Below are 13,567 nucleotides of genomic sequence, written 5' to 3'. Positions count from 1 at the left end.
GGAGTTAGACTGAAAATGGAAGCCGGTGCCGCGGCTCACTAGGCTAATCCTCTGCCTTGTGGCGCCGGCACACCGGGTTCTAGTCCCGGTCGGGGCGCCGGATTCTGTCCCGGTTGCCCCTCTTCCAGGCCAGCTCTCTGCTGTGGCCCAGGAGTGCAGTGGAGGATGGCCCAAGTGCTTGGGCCCTGCACCCGCATGGGAGACCAGAAGAAGCACCTGGCTCCTGCCATCGGATCAGCGCGGTGCGCTGGCTAGAACCCGGTGTGCCGGTGCCGCAAGGCGGAGGATTAGCCTAGTGAGCCGCGGCGCGCCGGCTTATACATAAAAGTTTTAGTTTTTACCATATCTAATCTGTCTGTGCCTTTGGTGCCACAAGAAATCATGCTAAATCCAATGTCATGACAATTTTCCTTGTTTTCTTCTAAAAATTTTATAGCTTTAGGTCTTAGATTTGGGCCATTGGTGCATTTTGATTAAAATTTTGTAAATGGTATTAGGCAAAGGTTCAGCTTTATTCTTTTACATGTGGGTATCTGGTTTTCCCAACACCATTAGTTGAAAAGTCTGTCTTTTCCCCTGTTGATCATGGTCCATTTGTCAAAAGTCATTTGACCACGTATACAGTGGTTCACTTCTGGATTGTCTGTTCCATTCCATGGATTATCTACCCATCTTGGTGCCATTCTCACACTATCTTAATTATTGTTGCTTTATAATAGGTTTTGAAATTTGAACATATGAGTCCTCTAGCTTATCATTTTGGCAGCTCTGGGTCCCTTTAAATTCCATACAAATATTAGCATTGGTTTTTCTATTTTTGTGAGAAATATTATTGTAATTTTAATAGGAATTGCACTAAATCTGTAGACTGTTTTAAGTAGCATTGACATACAACAACATTAAGTCTTCCCACCCATTAATATTGACTTTTTATTTATTTCAATAGATATTCAGAAATGATTTGTAGATGTCAGTGTATGGTTCTTTTATTTCTTCAATCCATTTCTAAGTTTTATTATTAGTATTTATTTTTGGTGCTGTGAAACTGTTTTCTTAATTTCTTTCCAGATTATTCACCGTTAGTGCATATAAATGTAACTGCTTTTTGTGTGTTGACTTTGTTTCATGCTACTTTGCTGAGTTTATTATTTCTAATTTTTAAGGGATTCTTTATGGTTTCCTCTGTAACTATTATGTCATTGCAAACAGACATTTTTAGTTTTCCCTTTCCAGTTTGTATGTCTTTCATTTCTTCTTCTTGCTTAATTGCTCTGGCTAGTACTTCAGTATCATACTGAATAGAAATGGTGACAGTGAGAATTTTTGGTTTGTTCCTGGCAACATAGGAAAAGATTTAAGTAATTTTCATTTTCATGTGTTTCTTAGTATTTTCTTTCTTTGTGTGTGTGTATTTAAAGATTTATTTATTTTTTGAAAGAGAGAAAGAGAGCGAGATCTTCTATCTGCTGGTTCACTCTCCAAATGCCTGAAACAACCAGGACCAGGCCAGTTTGAAGCCAGGAGTCAGGAACTACAGCCCAGTCTCCCTTGTGGGTGTCAGGGACTCGGGAACTTGGGTTATCATCCACTGACTTCCCACATGCTTTAACAGGGAGGCGGATTAGAAGTGGAGCAGCCAGGACTCTGATACAGATATAGGCATCCCAAGTGATGGCTTAATTTTTGCTACAGTGCCTGCCCCATCTAAGTATTTCCTAATTTCCCTTGTGATTTCTTCTTTAATTCACTGTTTTTTTTTCTTTTTAAAGATTTATTTATATATTTGAAAGCAGAGTTACAGAGAGAGGAAGAGGGACAGAGAGCAAGATCTTCTACCTGTTAATTCACTCCCCAAATGGCCGCAATGGCTAGAGCTGGACCAGTCTGAGGCCAGGGACCAGGGGCTTCTTCTGCGTCTCCTCTAGGGGTGCAGGGGCACAAATACTTTGGCCATTATCTACTGCTTTCCCAGGCACATCAGCAGGGAGCAGGATTGAAAGTGGAGCAGCCAAGATTTGTATGGGTGCCCATATGGATGCTGACACTGCAGGTGGCAGCTTAACCCACTGGCCCCAATCCATTGTTTTTTTTTTTTAAAAAAGAATATCTGGGGGAGGGGGACATGGCGCTGTGGTGCAGTGGGTTAAATCCCTGGCCTGAAGCGCTGGCATCCCATAGGGCGCTAGTTCTAGTCCTGGCCGATCCTCTTCCCATAAAGCTCTCTGCTATGGCCTGGGATAGCAGTAGAAGATGGCCCAAGTCCTTGGGCCCCTGCACTGGCATGAGAGACCAGGAAGAAGTTCCTGGCTCCTGGCTTCAGATTGGCGCAGCTCTAGCCATTGCTGCCATCTGGGGAGTGAACCAGCGGATGGAAGACCTCGCTCTGTGTTTCTACCTCTCTCTGTAACCCTTTCAAATAAATAAAATAAACATTATAAAATTAAAAAAAAAAAGAATGTAAAGAATGTCGGGGTTGGGGCCAGCACTAGCACTGTGGCATAGCAGATTAAACCACCACCTGCAGTTCCCACATCCCATATGGGTGCTGGTTCCAGTCAGGTTGCTCCACTTCTGATCTAGATCTCTTCTGTTGCTCCTGGGAAGTCAGCAGAAGATGGTCCAAGTATTCAAGCCCCTGACACTGACATGGGAGACCCGGATGAGGTTCCTGGCTCCTGGCTTTGGCCTGACCCAGCTCTGGCCATTGCGGTCATTTGGGGAATGAACCAGCAGATGGAGATCTTTTTCTCCCTTTCTCTCTCTCCCTCTGTCTCTCTGTCCTTCTCGCTCTTTGTAACTCTGCCTTTCAAATAGAAAAATAAATAAAAAATAAGAATGCACAGGTTAATTTCCATGAGTTCCCACATACATAGTTTTTGAACATTATCACTGTATATATTCTTGCTCCTTGCCCTGTTCTCCCAGTGCTCAACAACGCATGTGCTGGTCCACTCAGTGATGCCCCATGGATCCCTCAGACTCTACAATAATTTTTCTAATCTCTTTTTTCCTGTTCTACAGATCTGACCATTTCCATTTTCGAACCAAAGTTTCTTTTTAAAAATATATCTATTGGAAAAGCGGAGTGATGGAGAGAGAGAAGAGAGAGAGAGAGATGGAGAGAGAGAGAGGGAGAGAGAGATGGAGAGAGAGAGAGAGGGAGAGAGAGAGAGATCTTCCAATCACTGGTTCACCCTGGCAATGGCCAGGAATGGGTTAGGACAAAGTCAGGAGCTTCATCTGGGTCTCACAGGTAGGTGGCAGCGGCCCAAGAACTTGGGCCATCTTCCACTGCTTTCCCAGGCCATTAGCAGGGAGCTGGAGCCAAAGTGGAGCAGCTAGGACATGAACTAGTGCCCATATATGATGCCAGCGTCACAAGCAGCAGCTTTACCTGCTATGCCACAATGCCAGCCCTACATGGTTGCTTCTAATGTCTTATTCTTCAATATCTTGATTCCAAAAGGTAGAAAAGACAAAAATATAGGGGGGCAGGTGCTGGCCCTTTACGTTCCATGGAAGCCACTTCAGCTAGAGAGGGAGAGGCTTGCAACAATGGGGTGGCGTGCAACAGAAATGCCTGCTGCTTCTATGTCTGCACTTCTGTGATCAGAAGCAGCAGCCTCCAATCTCAGCATGGATCCCAGATACCTGGAGGACAGTCTCCTTTCTACCCTTGCTCACAGGCTTGAGCAGGTTGTTCCAGGAGCACATCCATAGCTGCCTGACATGTGGCTGAAGGTGAGGGAGGCGCAGCTGTTACTGTGCTAAGAACTGAAAAGGACGAAAATGACTGCCCAAGTCTTACTTTGGAAGTTGCAAGCTTCCAATAAACTCCAGCATCACACAGATTCTGCCAGTGCCATTGTCTAGGTGAGCAGACGGACTCCTTTGCCTCCTACTCTGATGTTTTCCCCAAATACCCCTTATTTTTTTTTTAAAAAAACCTTTTTATTGTGATGGCTGACATTCTGGTGCAGCGAGTTAAGCCAGCACATGGGATGCTGGCATCCCGTATCAGAGTGTTGGTCCCAGTCCTGGCTACACTGCTTCCTACTCAGCTCCTTGCTAATGTGTCTGGGAAGCAGAGGATGAGTTGGGTACTTTGACTTCTGCCACATACATGAGAGACAGATGGAGTTCCTGGCTCCTGGCTTCAGCCTGGCCCAGCCTTGGGTTGCTGCAGCCATTTGGGGAGTGAACCAGCAGATGGAAGATCTCTCGCTTTCTTTCTCTCTGCCATTCAAATAAATAAATGAATAAATAAATCTACAAAGTCTTTATTGAGTAAAATTTTAAACTTAAACAAAAGTAAAGAGGCTGATACAACAATAAAATAGAGTATATAATAAATAAATAGAATAAGTAAAGAAAATGATAAAATGTACCTGTAACACAGACTCAAGAATTACAATCCATCTGCTGCCTCACCATGAATTTCAGCCTGTGGTTTCTTGTTCATTGCTTTTGTGGACCCCCCCCCCCATTTCTACCCACATTTAAATAATGTGATTTCTTGCCTCCTGTCCATTTCCAAGAACCAATAGGACCCCTCCAGATATCCAACAAAATCAATGGACCCTCTTTTCTAACTTCCTAACTTGAATAAGTTTTATAGTCTCTATTCGTAGACTCCTTAATAATAATTTAAAAAGCAGCCTTTAATCCTTTCCAATGATTTGAGAATAGATTGGGGTTGGTGTGTGGCATTGTGGGTAAAGCAGCATCCCATATGGGCACTGGTTCATGTCCTGGCTGCTCCACTTCTGATCCAGCTCCCTGTTAATGGCCTGGGAAAGCAGTGGAAGATGGCCCAAGTGCCCAAGATGGCCCTGCTTCCCATGTGAGAGACCTGGAAGAAGCTCCCGGCTATCGGCTTCTGCCTGGTCTGGCTGCTGCCAATGCAGCCATCTGGGGAATGAACTAGTGGATAGAAGATTGATCTCTCTCTCTCCCTCCTTCTCTCTGTAACTCTGACTTTCAAACAAACAAACAAACACAAATGAATCATTACCCCATAAAAAAAAAAGATGCACACACACTTGTGTATGCAGTTCCAGATTCATGAACACTCTGAAGCCCTCCTAAGACCCCAGGTTAAGAAGCACAACTTTAATCTACTCTGAAAGGTGGACCCTCCTTCCTAGGCCTGCCTGGCCCTTGCAGCCATGCTTCTCTTTCATATTGGCATAGAACTGTAAGACTGGGACAGCACACATCAATTCCTTTATTGTGGTCCATCGAGGCAACCAGTCGCAAAGAAAGGATATGCAGATGTGCCTGCCCCAAATCCGGAACAGTGAAAAACAGAACTATAGGCGCCATAACAACCTTGTGTAACCTCTGCCTGATTGTTCTTCTGTTCCTTTGCAAGAAATTAATGCCAACTCCCAAAATACCAGCTTCAGAACACTATTTTAGCTTTTCATGAAATTCCAGGAGGCTAAAATACTAACAGACTCAGAAGACAAATTGGAGCTAATTAGAAAATTAATTTTAAAAATACCCTTATTTTTTATTTTTTATTAGACAGGCAGAGTTAGACAGTGAGAGAGAGGGACAGAGAGAAAGGTCTTCCTTCCGTTGGTTCACTCCCCAAATGGTCGCCATGGCTGGCATGCTGCACTGATCCGAAACCAGAAGCCAGGTGCTTCCTCCTGGTCTCCCATGCGGGTGCAGGGCCCAAGCACTTGGGCCATCCTCCACTGCACTCCCCTGCCACAGCAGAGAGCTGGACTGGAAGAGGAGCAACCGGGACTAGAACCCGGTGCCCATATGGGATGCTGGCGCTACGGGTGGAGGATTAATCAAGTGAGCCATGGCTCCGGCCCCAAAAAATACCCTTTTAACAATTATATTTTAAACTACAAAGGTGTTAATACTTCCCTGAGAGGGTCAGTTTGTTTTTGCTCTGATGGTGGCTTATTTGTGGGGAACTCCTGAGCTGGCTCAGTTACCCAGTTACCCAGAATGTCCTTCTGACTTCTTCTTCTTCTTCTTCTTTTTTTTTTTTTTTTTAAGATTTATTTATTTATTTGAAAGTCAGAGTTAGAGGGAGAGAGAGGGAGAAAGCATCTTCCATCCACTTGTTGACTCCCCAGATGGCTGCAATGGCTAGGGCCTGGAAGCAGGAGCTTCTTCCAGGTCTCCCACATGGGTGCAGGGGCCCAAACTTTTGGACCGTCCTCTGCTGCTTCCCCAGGCCATTAGCAGGGAGCTGGACTGGAAGTGGAGCACCAACTGGCACCCATAGAGGATGCCAGTGTCACAGGTGGCAGCTTAACCTGTTACACCACAGTGCTGGCCCCCAGTTCTTCTAATGTTGGCCCTGGATGCTGGTAGAGCATTTTAATCACCTACGGCGTTTGCAAGGTGAAGAATAAAAGGTGAGTTCAGACAAGCCCACCTGAGGTTTACTGGCCTTGGGACCAGGCTTTAGCTCAATTGCACTAGGATAATGCAGCCCAAGTTCCTACTTAGCAAGGACATATCACTACTGTAAGGGAAATGCGAAGTCTTCTAACCACAGGGACCATTTCCACATTACTAGTTAAAGTAAGTTTGCTTCTCAAATCAATTAGCCCCATCTCAGAAATGGTGTCTGAGATTTGATTCCTATTACATTAGGATTGAGGCACAGAGGAGAGTGGGTAGGAGTTTTGATGAAACAAAATTGGCTATAAGCTGACCATTGTTGAAACAGAGTGTTGTGCACATGAGGGTTCATTATAGTATCCCATCATCCTTTGCGTACATTTGAGGTCTTCTATAGTCATAAACAAAACAGCCAAGTCCATCTCTGCAGAGGCCTTACACTTGATGTTTGCATCAGCAGAAGATTTCTCCTTGTGGTTTTCCAGAAGAATGCAACATGTGACCCCGCAGGTGCGTTCAGTCTCTACCCCTACCTGTCCCTCTGTGGATGATTCCAGACACTGCAGGACTCTGATTTACTCAGGCCTCAACATTCTAGCCACCGAGTTCTTCCTATGTCAAGTACGTTCTGCACAGGAAGTTCTCATAATCAGCCCGGGGTGACGGCACCGAATGGTTTTCTCCTCCTTTCAAAATTTCTTGGGCTGTGTGACATTTCCAGTATCTACACAGAAGATTCAGGCACTGCCTTTCTCGATGGCAGAAAAGAATAAACCTGTGCTATTTTATGAGGGTGTGTGTGTGTTCTGAAACATGGACTTTGCTGGTATGATCTGGTGAAATGGAGTCTGGTGAGAATGGCTTGCAGAGTGGCTGGCTGGACAGGATAGCATATCTGGTCTTTGCAAGATTTATGGCAGGGGCTTTGTTCTGGGACATGATTCTCAGCTTTATTAGCCCAGGAACGTAAATGTTAGCACACACAGACTTAATGGAGCTCTAAGAGCTGACATATGCCAATTAATTAGCTTGCAGTGGGAAACATGACTACAAGCAGGCCCCAAATTCATGTTTGCTGGTTAGCACATTTTCTGTCTGTGGGGAACTTTTTATGTGAAGCCAAATTATAATCAGAAGGGTATTTGGTGAGAGCGAGCTCTAGAACAGTGAATTTTTAACTAAGGAGAGCTGCTGTTCCAGGGAGGTTGGGTAGAGGGAGGGGGACTTCTAGGGGGCATTTTTGGTGTTTTCTTTCTTTCTCTCTTTCTTTCTTAGTAGGAAAGGCACAGCCAATATTTTAATTCAACAATACTTTTGGGGGGAGGAATGTAAATCTTATTACTTTCATAATGGAAATTATAACAAGTAAAGCTCAACAAAATCCTCCTGGCTGATGACTCAGCTGGGAGGGTGGGAATCTATAAATAAGACTCTCTGAGGGCCTAAGATTTTTGTCTTTCAAAATGAGGCCACAAAACATTGCCCATGGAGGCACTAAGCGAAAGCCATACATGAGGCAACTGACAATTGCAGGATTCAAATCAAATTTTCTGATCTCTTTCTCACTAAACAGTTTTAGTAATGAATATAATTATGTTTAATTTCATATTAGTCACTAATTGATGTAGAAGAGTAGGTTACTTACAAGGGATTACTGCACTTTGCAGTATAGACAATAAGGTAAAACTACAGTTGTGCAACCAAATTCTGCAGGTAGCTCAATCACTGAATAGGTACAGCAGACATCTGATGGCCTCAGCATGGATTTCCCCCCTCCTGCTTCTCCAAAAGACCCCATTTTCACTTGGGGATTGCTGTGGTTCTAAGGAAGAAGGCTCCACTCCTTCCTAGCGGACTATGACGCCTTGAACTCAGCAAATGGTTTGTAACCCAAGCCGGCCCAATCAGAGTAAATCTCAGGTTTTATCCTAACAATAATAATGACACAAAAACGGACACACATTCTCAGAGGCTTTAGCAGCCATCTTTGGCCATTCACAGGGCTTGAGTTAGGAGAAAGCCAACACCAACGAAACAACAGGCAAGAAAAACAGAAAGCTGTGTGCCGGCACCGCGGCTCAATAGGCTAATACTCTACCTGTGGCGCCGGCACACCGGGTTCTAGTCCCGGTTGGGGCGCCGGATTCTGTCACAGTTGCCCCTCTTCCAGGCCAGCTCTCTACTGTGGCCAGGTGCAGTGGAGGATGGCCCAAGTGCTTGGGCCCTGCACCCGCATGGGAGACCAGGATAAGTACCTGGCTCCTGGCTTCGGATCAGCGCGGTGTGCTGGCCGCAGCGCGCTGGCTGTGGCGGCCATTGGAGGGTGAACCAACGACAAAGGAAGACCTTTATCTCTGTCTCTCTCTCTCACTGTCCACTCTGCCTGTCAAAACAAACAAACAAACAAACAAACTGTTAGGCTGAATTTACTGATTTACTTGAAAGGCAGAGTTACAGAGGAGAGGGGGAGGGGGAGAGGTTCAGTCCCCAAATGACTACAACAACTGGGACTGGGCCAGGATTAAGCCAGGAGCTTCCTCCAAGTCACCCATTTGAGTGCAGGGACCCAAGCACTCAGGCCATCCTCCATTGCTCTCCCAGGCATGTTAACAGGGAGTTGGATCAGAAGTGCAACAGCAAGGACTTGAACCGGCGCCCATATGGGATGCCGGCACTACAGGCCGGCACTTACTCCTGCACCACAGCACTGGCCCCGGAGTTTTAAACTCTTAGTTACAATAGAATTACATGAATAACTCTTACAGATCCCAAGCCAATTAAATCGGAATCTATAAAGGTGAGGGCAGGATTTAGAATAAAAAAAAATTTCCAAGTGACTCCAATGAGCAGCTTGGGCTGAGAACTCCTGGTCTAAAAGTCTGGCTCTGCCCATTTGATAGAATCTGCAGCTCAATGTCCTAAATGTCTTTCCACTAAAGAACAAACAAAAGCTGACATCTAACTTGTGAGGTTAATGCAAACCACACTTGCATGACCAAAAAGAAAATATATGCAAATTTTGTACTATATTCCATATTTACTCTTTTCTCTTTCTCTCTGCTTCTACAAAACACCAGGGATACAGAGAAAAACAAGGAAAAACACAGTTCTCACAGCCCAAGGGAAAACAGAAAACAAATCTAGAAATCCCAACAAAACCTGATGCATCTATGACCAGGACGGCATGGGGACACTATGTGCAGAGAGCAGGGGCTCTAACATCCTGGAGGAAATGATGTTTAACTTGAAGTCAGAAGAATACTTATGGTTGACAAAGGAAGGTCTAGACAGTGAAAATATCCAGTTCAATGTCATCAAAGTGAGGGAGCTAAAAGAACATAGCAGGGAAAGGAGAGAATGCTAGAGAGATGAGACTGAAGATAAAGGCCAGAATCAGACTATAAAGGATTATTTTATAAAACACATGATAAATTTGGACTTTATCTAAAAGTAATGTAAATCAACAGAAGGGTTTTATGCAGCCAAAGGATGTGATTTCTCTTCGTGGAAGAAAATCCTGGCTGCTCTGTAAAGAATGCATTGTCGGAGATAGGGTGGGAAGCTTAGTAAGATGGAGTCAGGGAGACCAGTTAACTGCAGGCAGGTGTAGTAGCACAGGCAAGAGATCATGGTGGGGACCAGTGTCATGGTGTAGTGGGTATGGGACCCTGGCATCCCATATGAGGTGCCGGTTTGTGCCCTGGGTACATCACTTTCCATCTAGCTCCCTGCTAATGAGCCTGGGAAAGCAGTGGAAATGCCCACGTGCTTGGGCCCGTGTACCCACTTGGGAGCCAGAATGAAGTTCCTGACCTAGTCTTGGCCATTGTGGCCATTTGGAGAGTGAACCAACAGATGAAAGGTCTGTCTCTCCTTCTCACTTTGTAACTCTGCCTTTCAAGTCCCAGCTACTCCACTTCCGATCCAGCTCTGGGAAAGCAGTAGAATGATGTGCCAAGTCTTTGGCCCCCTGCACCCACGTGCGAGACCTGGAAGAATCTCCTGGCTTCTGGCTTCGGACTGGCGCAGCTCCGGCCATTGCAGCAGATGGAAGATCTCTTTTCCCCCACCACCTTCACCCTGTAACTCTGCCTTTCAAGAAAATAAATAAATATTTTAAAAAAAATAAAGAAAAGAAGTGCTAGGACTTGGTAATTGGCTAGTCATAGTGAGCTGGGGGAAGTCAGAGAAGAGTGTCGAACGTTTCTGATTTGGGCACCTGTGTGGATAATTGTGTGTGAATATTGTTCATTTTGAGTATGAACTACCAGTCAGACATCTAATGTTACGTGTGTGTCAGATGCAGGACAGAAATATGGGCAGAGATCTATGTAAGTTGATGGTTGTCAGCATGTTGATGGTAAGTAAAGTCTAGGGAAGGAACCAAGTACCTGGTGTAAATGTGGGGAGAGAAATGGCTTAGAACAGAGCCCTGGTTGGGGGCTGGCACTGTGGCTTAGTGGGTTAAGCATCCCAAATAGGCACTGGTTCGAGTTCCAGCTGCTCCACTTCCGATCCAGCTCCCTTCTAATACACCTGGGAAGGCAGTGGAAGATGACCTAAGTGCTTGGGCCCCTGGACCCGCGTGGGAGACCTGGAAGAAGCTCCTGGCTCCTGGCTTTGGTCTGGCCCAGTTCCAGTCATTGCAGCCATTTGGGAAGTGAACCAGAAGATGGGAAATCTATTTTTTCCCTCTCTCTCTGTAAGTCTGCCTTTCAAATAAAATAGCTAAATCTTAAAACAAAACAACTCTGGTGAACACTTACAACTAAGAGGATCATAGAGAAGAGGCCTGCAAAAGAGTGTTCGACAAAGAACAAGGAAAAGAAAAAACGGAGAGGGAAAAGTACATTTTTAGCAGGAGTGCATGATCAGCCATTTCAAATACTGTTGAAAGATACAGTAAAATGAGGACTAAAGTACATTTGGTTTAGCAACACAGAAGCTTCCGGAAATATTCCTAGGAGTGGTTTGGGAAGGGAAGTGAACTTTCTCAAGAAGTTACTGAAACAGAGAAGAGAGGGAATATGCAGTCACTAGAGAGAGATGTAGGCCAAGGAACAACAAGATGAGATCAGCTTAAAAGAAACTACCTTAATTGAAAAAAATCAGGAAGATGGGTAAGTGGAAGTGACAAAAGTGTCCGGATAATGGCAGAAACAGGATCCAAAAAAGTAAAGGGTGACTTCTCCTGGAATAGGAGAGAAAGGGGAGTGTCAGTCTGGGAACAGTAGTTTTGTTGGCCAGAAGTGGAGAAAATTCCTATTGGATCACTTTTCTTTGTTCTGTGAAGATGGAGGAAGGCATTGATGGAGAATGAGAGGGAGCGGTGGGTGGGTCAGTGGTTTAAAGGGAGTGGAGAATTTTGAAATAATTGTTGAAAATGGGAGACAGCTGACTAAGGAAACAATAAAGAGCCGGGAAGCGTTAAGGGGTTGAGACGCATGACGACAAATGAGTAAGCCCGGTACTGTGTGTTTCTGCATCTTATTGCCTCTAAGATCTCAGCAGCCCATGGACAGAGAATATTATACGTGGTAGTCACTCACCATTCTGATTTACTCGTTCATTTATTTGCTTAATTATTCTGGGTCAAGGGACTATTCTAGGCACTAAGTAATTTGATAATTACTTGATAATTTATGTTTTTATTTTATTTGTATAAGCAAACTCTAATATATTACAAGGATTGGAGCAGACATTGTGGCATAGCAGGTTAAGCCACCTCTTGGGACGCCCTCATCCCATATCAGAGTGCTCGTTTGAGTCCCAGCTACTCTGCTTCCAATCCAACTTCCTGCTAATGTATTCTGGGAGGCAACAGATGATGGCTCAAGTACTTGAGCCCCTGTTACCCATGTGGAAGACCAAGATGGAGTTCTGGGTTCCAGGCTTCAGCCTGGCCCAGCCCTGGTTGTTGTAGGCATTTGGGGAGCAAACCCAGCAGATGAATAATCTCTCTTTCTGGAGCCGGCACTGTAGCCTAGTAGGTTAATCCTCTGCTTGCAGTGCCGGCAACCATATGGGTGCCGGTTCTAGTCCCGGCTGCCCCTCTTCCAATCCAGCTCTCTGCTATGGCCTGGGAAAGCAGTAGAAGATGGCGCAACTCCTTGGGCCCCTGCATCCATGTGGGAGAATGGAAGAAGCTCCTGGCTCCTGGTTCTGGATCAGCTCAGCTCTGGCCATTGCGGTCATATGGAGTGAACTAGCAGAATGGGGGACCTCTCTCTCTCTCTGCCTTTACTTCTCTCTGTAACTCTGTCTTTCAAATAAATAAAATAAATCTTTACAAAAATATACAAGAGTTTAGACACAAAAGATACAGAAAGCAAATAAAAGGACTAGTATATTACAAGGAAAATACTAATTAAGGCTGTATGTTTTGAATCTTATCTCCCTAATCTCACTATGAGACCCCAACTATGAGTTAATTATAGTCAACCTACATGCTTATCCTAAACCAATGCTTAAATTTTAGGTATGTAACAATTTGCAGAGCTGTTTCACAAAAATTCCATTTTATGAAACAAAGAATTCATTTACAAAATTGTGTTGTTGTACTCTGTAGCATATAGGGTTATTTAGACTCTCAATTTAAGCAGAGAATGAATTTATTGGACATGTGTTAGACACCATACAGAACCAAGGGGCAGCCCTAAGACCAGGTCCCCAGAGGCCAAGAACAGGAGTAGCTTCATAAGGTTATGTAACAAGTCATGGAACACTTCACAAGGCTGCCATCAGGAACTTGGGTCAACCATTCTCTCAGGTCCTTGAGTTTCAGAGCCCTGGAAGAGAGACTTATGGGCTCAGTATGAGTAATGGAGGGCAGGGTCCTTGTCTCACAGTTTGACCAAACCATAGCCAATTGAGAAGAGATTATCTCCCAGATGTAAACTGGGGTGCAATGACCAAACAAAAATTATCAATTAAAAAAATGGCGAGCTAGTTGTGGACAGCAGGGAAAGCTGCCACTGGCAATGTCATATCCTTTATGAGCACCAGTTCACATCCCAGATGCTGTTTCCAATCCGACTCACTGCTATGAGCCTGAGAAAGTAGCTGAAGATGGCCCAAGTGCCTGGGCCCTGCATCTACACAGGAGACCTGGATGCAGTTCCTGGCTCCTGGCTTTGGCCTGGCCCATTCCCGGCTATTGTGGCCATTTGGGGAGTGAGTCAGCAAATGCAAC

This window comes from Oryctolagus cuniculus, chromosome 4, assembly GCF_964237555.1.
Source record: "Oryctolagus cuniculus chromosome 4, mOryCun1.1, whole genome shotgun sequence".
NCBI lineage: Eukaryota > Metazoa > Chordata > Mammalia > Lagomorpha > Leporidae > Oryctolagus > Oryctolagus cuniculus.
The sequence above is the reverse complement of the archived record's forward strand: the minus strand, read 5'-3'. Positions refer to the sequence as shown.